This window comes from Alosa alosa, chromosome 6 (assembly GCF_017589495.1).
Source record: "Alosa alosa isolate M-15738 ecotype Scorff River chromosome 6, AALO_Geno_1.1, whole genome shotgun sequence".
Lineage (NCBI taxonomy): Eukaryota > Metazoa > Chordata > Actinopteri > Clupeiformes > Clupeidae > Alosa > Alosa alosa.
Window position 1 is genome coordinate 2,623,818 of NC_063194.1, and position 8,927 is coordinate 2,632,744.

Genomic DNA, 8,927 nt, shown 5'->3' on the forward strand with positions numbered 1-8,927 from the left:
CTCGTGATGAAAATGCAACCCATAGATTTTAATTTTTCTTTGTTACGCGGTGCTATTAATTGCTTTCCCAGAGTGAAATAAGCAAGGGACTATTAAATTGGCCAGTCTCCACAGTCAGTCTTTCTATTCATCACACACAGTGTTTCGGACATGTACGGTGCCCAGTGGCAGTCTAGGCGCAGTTAGTCCCTGAAGTGACCGAGCTGTTTTGTACACCACCTCTGCTAAAAAAAAATTGCATTTCAGTGGGTAAGGTGGGAGTGTGTCCACTCTCTGATACATTTCCATGGCTCTCCCCTTGGAAGTTGGCACCTTAGGCAAGTACCAGAAACGCTAGGAACTGCAACTTCATAGGGTGATTGCAATTTCCCACTAGGTTGGTGGGAAAATGGTTTGCATTCAGTATTCAAACTTCTAACCAACTTTGCGTGCTCTATCAATTCATACCCCTGGAGGGATGACAACTGTGCATGTTTGTCAAGGGTAGACATTTCTGGCAGGCACCCAACCAAATTGGAAGCTTTTCCAGGAGGCGTTGTGGGTTTTGTTCAACTGCATAGATCACAGAGCTGTTACATCAAGTCCCACATGATGGCTATGAAAAATGGGCACGCTTAAGGGAAGTGACTTCTAAGATTTAGTAAGATTCTGTCATATATGAAGTTTACAGTGTCTTAAAGGCAGACTCAACATTATGTAAAGAGGCACACACACTCAGACACCAATGTCCCATGGACCCACATACACACACATTAAGATTTCCATTCAGTCCTGTGCTGAAATATTAAAGTCACGCTTTAATTCCTGTTTAAGAGACATCCACTTTACAGACCTTCCTAAAGCCAGGGAGTAACTTGCTACTCCATAATATTACATGACTATGTGGCTCTCGGGTAGTAACTAGGGCGGCAAGGCACCACAAACACCATAAAATCAGTCCAGGGACTTGCCACGGTGGAAACCTTTCACATTTCTGCAATCCTAGTTGCAATTCTCTGGTGGACCAAGCCATGACTTTGTGAGTAGGAGACAATATAGAACAGAAAAGCAACATGAAGGAAAGAGTAAACACAGTCAAAGAATCCAAAAAGATCTTTTTTTCCCCAAGGAACAGTTGCTACCTTGAGCAGCACTGCACCTGCCCCCTCACAGCAGAGAACACTGTTCCCATTACCATCAGCAATAACATTAATGACCATGGAGTGTTAATTAGTACCATTATATTTGCTATGTTTTCTAAGTCATGCTGTATATCATTATCTCTTGTATGAAAAGTCTTCTGCATCATCATCTCTCATTCTCTCATGGGAAATTCATTTTTTTCCCTTCTTTTTAATAAATGTCTCACCCAATTGCCCTCTAATTGCTTTCACCTGGGAAATAAACACTATTGACTGGTGGGCCATGTGCAGACATATCATTAGAGAAGAACAAAGTTTAAGCTTTTTGGTTAGGATATGTGAAAGACACGCCCTCTTAAAACACACACACACATAACATACGGTGGTAAAGACTTTATTATTAGTTGGCAAGTTACTAAAAGATTTATTTAAGCCCACAACAGAGTTACTTAATCCCACAACAACTCAAATTCCCATAAAATTATGAGCAGGTTTATAATTCATGAGCGAAACCTTTCGGAAAAGGTGACGGAAATTCATTATGCGCGATGAATTATGTGTAAGCGTGTAGCCTATAGTCTATCCCCAAAGCCACCATAACTGATCATTCATTTTCATAAAATAATAAATAAGCCGCAGAAATGAAGTCCTCATCGCTTGCATTACTGCATGCTAATTACCCCGGTCCGTCAGGTGATAATGAATTCTTTCCCTCACTCTCTCTCATCTGTCAGCAGGCTCCTGTGCGAATGCCTATGTGCTAGAAAAGCCACCGTCACGGGCATGCGGCGAGGTAGCAGCAGCGGCTAAAGTAATTGGTGAAAGCTGCTGATGACAGGAACACAGATGGCTATTTTGAAGGTGTGTCGCGATGCCGCACTGACAGTAGGCGTGCAGCACACGGGAGTGGGAGACGAGGGGGAGGAGGACAGGCGACACAGGAGCCGGGTGGCGGCGGAGACAACGGGCCCTCCACTCGGCGATGACGAGGGCGAAGAAAGGGGATCATGCTGAGGGGGGTGGGCAAGGAGGTTGGGGGGATGTTAGGTCCATCTGATGTGGCACAGCAAACAGAGAGAGGAGCAAGAAGGCTCCTGGGTGCAAGTGAGATGGGGGCATGAGAAGGTGGGGGTGTGTGATAGGGGCATGAGGAGGTGGGGCATGATGAGGTGGGGGTGTGTGATGGGGGCCATGAGGAGGTGGGGTGTGTGGTGGGGGATGAGGAGGTGGGGGTGTGTGGTGGGGGCATGAGGAGGTGGGGCATGATGAGGTGGGGGGTGTGTGATGGGGGGCCATGAGGAGGTGGGGTGTGTGATGGGGGCATGAGGAGGTGGGGTGATGGGAGCATGAGGAGGTGGGGTGTGTGATGGGGGCATGAGGAGGTGGGGTGATGGGAGCATGAGGAGGTGGGGTGTGTGGTGGGGGCATGAGGAGGTGGGGTGTGTGATGGGGGCTTGAGGAGGTGGGGTGTGTGATGGGGGCATGAGGAGGTGGGGAATGAGGAGATGGGGTGTGTGATGGGACTGCTGAGTGATGGATGGTCATTCACAGTCCAGTGGAACCTACAGGTGATTGAGCCCCAGAGGCCTGTCTGTCTAGCTCCTCCTCTCTTTCTTTCTCTGACTCTCTCTCTGTCACACACACACACACACAATCTTTGATTAAGTATAAGTTTTTTTGCATAAGGCTGATGCTTATAAAATGCTTATAAAATGTTCCATCTCACTGACGCTAACAAATCCATATTAAATCTGCCACTCATATGAAAAAAGCAAAAGAAATAAATTTACCACATTAATTAAAAGATAAATTGGTTGATGGAACACAGAGCACGCTCTGCATGTCTCCCCAAAGAGCCGTGATACATGTTTGCGAAGAGTCGTAAAAAGGGGGGAAAAAAAAAACCTGCATGTGTGGTGTGTACAGTAGCCGGCATCCCATTCATCCTGTGTTGCGACGATGGAGGTAAAACACACACACACACACACACACACACACACACACACACACACACACACACACACACACACACACACACACGCGCGGGTCTCCTCTAACCATGCTCAGTGGAGTGCTGGATTGCAGTGTGGCTTAAGCCGAGAGAGGCAGGGAGAGCGAGCGCGCCTTGTGAGCGGGTTTCTCTCGTGCTCCACTGTCGTGCTGTTGGACGCGTGTATTTTGGGGATTAGTGGCTTAATCGACCTTGTAATGGGGAGATCAGAGCGGTGTGCAGGCACTGAGAAGGGTGCACACTCCTCTGATGCACACACACACACACACACACTCTCTCACACACACACATACACACACACTGTCTCGCTCTCTTTCTCTATAACTCTGTTATACATACCACACACAGCCCTTCTGCTCTGATGAACAACACACAAGCACTTAAGATAGATATGACACATACACACACACACAAGCATAATACATACACATGACACAACACTAATACAATAAAAACTCATACCAGACATAGCAACACACACAGGTGCCCACACTGTACAGTACATATTCAGTATGTCTTGTGCCTGGAGCTCCTGCACAGCCCCTCCAAGCTCACAGCATCCACCAGACAACACTCACAGAGGGGAGCCCGCTAATGCTCTCCTTGGGGCTCGGTGGTTAACAGCACGGTGCAACGTGTAGTCATCTATAATTCTCTGTCTCTTTCCGTTGGTCTGTCTCTTTCTCTTGCACTGTCTCATAGTCTTTCTCTCTCACTCCCTCTTTCTCTTATTCTTTCCCTCTCCCACTCTCTCTCTCTTTCTCTCTCTCCCTCCCTCCCACCCTCTTTTTCTTGTTCTCCCACTCGCTCTCTCTCTCTCTCTCTCTCTCTCTCTCTCCCTGAGCGTTTGGCATTTGGCCGTGCCCTCCTTCCAACACTTTGCCTCTCTCTAGGGGGTTGAATGCCACAGTGTGGGCCCATCCTACCAATCCGACGTGGAGAGGGAATAGGGTGGTGCTGGGGTAGAGGGGCTGTGTCAAGGCGGTTGTTGTGGGGTGGGGGGTAGATTTGGAATGGGGTCGGGTGGGGAGTATTGGGGTCGGGTGGGGGGTAGGTTTGGACTGGGGTTGGGTGGGGAGTGTTGGGGTGGGGTGAGTAATCCCTTGCGTTATCTGCTATCAGCCAGTGCGTCCGGGATCGAGTGCAGCGGCCACGATAAGATGAACAAACAGTGCGGATCATTAGAGCGAAGACATTGTGTAATCACCACTTTAATCTCCCGCTAATCCTGCCATCTCCAGCCAGCCGGGCACGCGCGCCAGCGCACAGAGCCATCCCATTCCGCAGCGCACCACACAACACCGGTCCACCCCACCGGGCATGCATCCACCCAGCCCTCTACCTGTCTCACTTTCTCTCACTCTCTCTCCACCTCTCTCACTTTTTCTCTTTTCCTCTTTCATCTGTTTTGTACTCTCTACCTCTTTCTCCTTAAGTATTTCTGCTCTTTCTTTTGCTCCATCTCTTCTTTGTTTCCTTCCTTTTTTTCCCCTTCTCTCTTTCTTCCTCTTCCTCTCCCCCCAACTCTCTGGCTACACTAGACTTTTTTTTTTGTCTCTAAACTAATAACAGACTGGGCGCACATGGGCAACCCAGAGGAAAAAATCAATACTCTCTCAGACAAAATCAAGATTTCTTTTATTCTGCCATTCTGTTTCTTTTCTCTCTCTCTCTCTCTCTCTTTCCCTCATCATTCCTTTTCTCTCGTTCTCCATGTTCTCTCTCTCTCCCCCTGCATCCCACTTCTTCGTGGTATCCAAAGCGGTCAGTCGGATCGCTGTACAGAAGTCTCAGGGCTGTTCTGTAGTATACCTTTACTGAACCTTGATCGATTGAAATAATGAAATATTTCCCCCCTTCGTTCCTCATCTGAATTTGCCAACTCTTTGACCTTTGGTGTTGTTTTCCCAGAGTCACGCTGACATATGCAGCTCTGAGGGGTCAGCACTCCACACACGCGCATCTTAAGTGAGATACAGATCAACCTTCCTCTCCTTTCCTCAAAGCCCAATTAAATCCACCCTGATAGCAAAATCCTGCCCTGATGGACTGCACTATAAGTGTGTGTGTGTGTGTGTGTGTGTGTGTGTGTGTGTGTGTGTGTGTGTGTGTGTGTGTGCATTTGTGTGTGTGTCAGAAGAGATGAAAAAAGTGTGTGTGTGTGTGTGTGGGGGGGGTTATCCAGAGCTGTATATAGAGTTGCGACAACTAGGGAATCGAATGTTCTGAGCTATCCCGTTAGCGATTGGGTCCAAGGTGGTCACGGGTTCATGGACGTCATGTTTCATCCGAACATTCAGCAGATCCCCATTGACATAGTACAGGGAACAGAGGAAAACATATATAAATTATTAAAAAATACAATTATTTATTTTTTTAAAAAAACGAACTGTAGCACATGTGACTGCAGTGCAAAACCGGGAAGCGGAAAACAGTTGTATAATTTCCCCCGTGACTCAAAAAGGCAGAAAGTATGAAAGCAGAAGGTCAAGAGACCAAACTGGAGGACTAATAATTACTAATAATACTGTGTGAGGTAAATGTCAATTTCTCTCTTCGATTTATGTTAACACATTCCTTAGGAAAATTATAGTAATACCATCTGTCATAACACGCTTTAGAAATGAATGAAGTTTGAAGTTAGCCAAGCCTTATACTAGCGTTAGTTTTTGCACTAGCATTCCATGTAAACACTGCTCCGAGACTGATTAGACTCACTACAATGGTCATTTTACAGGGCCATTTAAGATATCGAAGGTAAATATACTGAAGGTAAATATTTCTGTAAGGGCCTTTTACATACTGACAAACGTTGATAATATCAGTTATAGGCCTGTTAATGGCGAAAATAAGCAATTTATTTCAACACACTGTATTCGCTTATAGGGTTACACTGTAGAATCATCCAACGTTGGGATGAAACATTGGCGCCCATGATTTGAGTTGTCTGAACTCTCTATATATACGGCTCTGGGTTAAAGCAACACCAAAGAGTTTTTTGTACCTTAAAATAATGTTTCCAAAATCGTTTCAGTGGTTCATCAACTCATAACAGGGTGAACGGCACTTCTGTATTCGCTTCGTGGCCCTCTATCAGCTATAACCGCACTATGTTATATGTTATACTATGCTATAACTGGCACTATGTTTGCCAGATCGGGTAGGGTGTAGTTCGATGGATTGAGACATAAGAAACTACACATTTGACTTGCATCTGATGTCGCAATACATCATAATTTCATAAAATCATGCAACTTTCTCTACCTTGTCTGTGGACACTGTTATTTGCAAAGCCGGTGCTGTATAAACAAATAGCGTGCTTGCGACAGAGGAAAAGTTCTTTGGTGTTGCTTTAATCATAGGGAGGATAATGAGGGGAAAAGACAGCGTTGCGTAGGGCAGGAGAAGGCCTGGAGCAGCCCTGGCAGACGTGCTCCAGACGAGCAGGAACAACAGAGGGAACAGCACTGTTAGCAGCCATGTACAGATGGACAGAGAAGGAGGGAGACAGGACCTGAAGGAGGGGGAAAGACATGTGAGGGAAGACGGGTAGGGAATAGTGGTGGTGTGTGAGTGTATGTGTGTGTGTGTGTGTGTGTGTGTGTGTGTGCTGGCTACGGTGCTTACACACTGGGAGATAGCATGCCAGTGTGTGGACAAGGGAGGCAGACGCCGAGGGCCTGAAATAACACTCAGTTTTTTTTTTTTTGGTGTGTGTGTCCGTTTGTTGTGTGCCTGTGTTCATGTCCGTGAGTGTTTGTGTGTGTGTGTGTGTGTGAATGTGTGTCCATGAGTGTTAGTGTGTGTGTGTGTGTGTGTGTTTTTCTAAAAGTGTTGGCAAATGCCATAATGCCTCTGTCATGCCAATAAAGCCTGTTTGAAATTAATTGAATTGACAGAAGCAAAGGCAGTGAGACAAAGAGGGAAGGGGAGCGGAAGGGGTGAGAGGGAGAGAGGAGCCAGGATTGTGAAAAATGGAAAGCTCATTACACACGCGTCTCTTTCTCTCCTCTCTCTCTCTTTCTCTGTCTCTCTCTATCTCACGCACATTTTTTTATAGATCTCCCATTTTGTCTCTGCAGTTTGTTTTATTTATTTGAAGTTAGTGGCTTAATGAGATCCCAGAGGTACTGCGGTCTGCTGCGAATGAGGAGGAGAGGAGGAGAGGAGGAGAAAGATGGGTGAGTGAGTGAGAGAGAGAGAGAGAGAGAGAAAGAGGGAAGGAAGGGAAAAAGAGAGCAGGGAGAGAGGAGGGATGGAGGAGAGGATAGGGAAAGAAGGATGGTTGCAGGGTGGCTGGGCCTGACAGAGGAGCAGATTGTGGAAGAGTGGAAGAGGTGAGGGAGGGAGCCAGGGAAGGTCAGACAGAGACAGCATGTGAGCTCCCTCTACCGTGCGTCTCCTCACTCAGTCCCCCCACCACACACACGACTTCTCCTCCTTCATTCTCCCTCTCCCATGCGTCTCCTCACTCAGCCCCCACACACACACACACACACATCTTCTCCCCCTTCATTCTCCCTCCTTCTCACCATCTCCCTATCTAATCCCTGCTCCATCTCCCTCTCTCGCTCTCTTTTGAACTTTGCCAGACGGACGGCCGGAGCGCGGAGGGTGAGAGACAGCAGGGGAGGGGAGTGGAGGCTCCAGTTAAATGAAGCCCAATGCGGATGCGGATCGGCAGTGGACGCCCGGGGTGTTTGGCCGTAGAGCGGCGGCATGCCGCCAGGCCTTTGTGCCGAGCAAACAAATGGAAAGCAGATGCCACATAAAACACACTGACTGGGCTTTTGTTTATTGATTCATTTGTTGTATTTGCGGTCTTTAAACAATGCCCGTTTTTATGGCGGCTGTCAAAGCATTCTCCCAGGATGTGTTTGTCGAGGTGTGCATGTGCCTGTGTGTGTGTGTGTGTGTGTGTGTGTGATGTGCGGTTCAATGCATCCATCACTGTGTAAGTGTGTGTGTTGGTGTGTGTGTGTGTGTGTGTGTGTTGACATGTATGTTTTTTTGTGAGGGGATGTGGTTAACATGCACGTGTGTATGTGTGCGCGTGTGTGTGTGTTGTCTTACGTGACACCTAATGCACACCATGCTGCAGTGAAAATGCAATTCCTGCTCCACTTTAACTACAGGCATGCGAAAATTAAAAGAACAAGATAAGAAAGCTTTATTGTCCATTAAATTAACGTAAATGGAAATGTGTCCTTTGTCAATGCGGTGAAAAATAGAATACATAAAATACATACTGTACGAGACACAAAATATATGCTTCAGCAGCAGCAATGTTCATGAGCTTACTAACATTATTTTGTTAGTTCTCTGAGGCCACAAATTGGGTTTTTTTGTACCTATTTTTCCTGGCTAGTGGGAGCATGAGTCTCCTCCCAGATGGCAACAGCTTGAATGATGAGTGAAGGGGGTGGCCGGGGTCATGACAGGCGTGAGTTGCGCTCATGGTCGTGGACCAATTCTATAAGTTCTGGAGTTGCACTAGTTTTTCTCCAGTGATCTTGCGGGCCTGGTTGATCACCTGAGTCAGCTTGCTTCTGTGTTTACCCCAGAGGTTTCCATGCCAGGACACAATGTTAAATGAGAGAACACTCTCAATGAGTGACCTATACACTATGGTTTGGGAAAACTCCAAGAAGTGTAAAAAGTAACTCCAGTACCACTTTGAGCAGCAGCAGCCTGTTGCGAAAAGCAGTCGGGAAAACCCTACTGGTCAAGTAGCCGAGTCAAGCACGCCAGGGGTCCTTCCGCACGCCCGGCCCGCGTCTAGTGCCATCACGAGA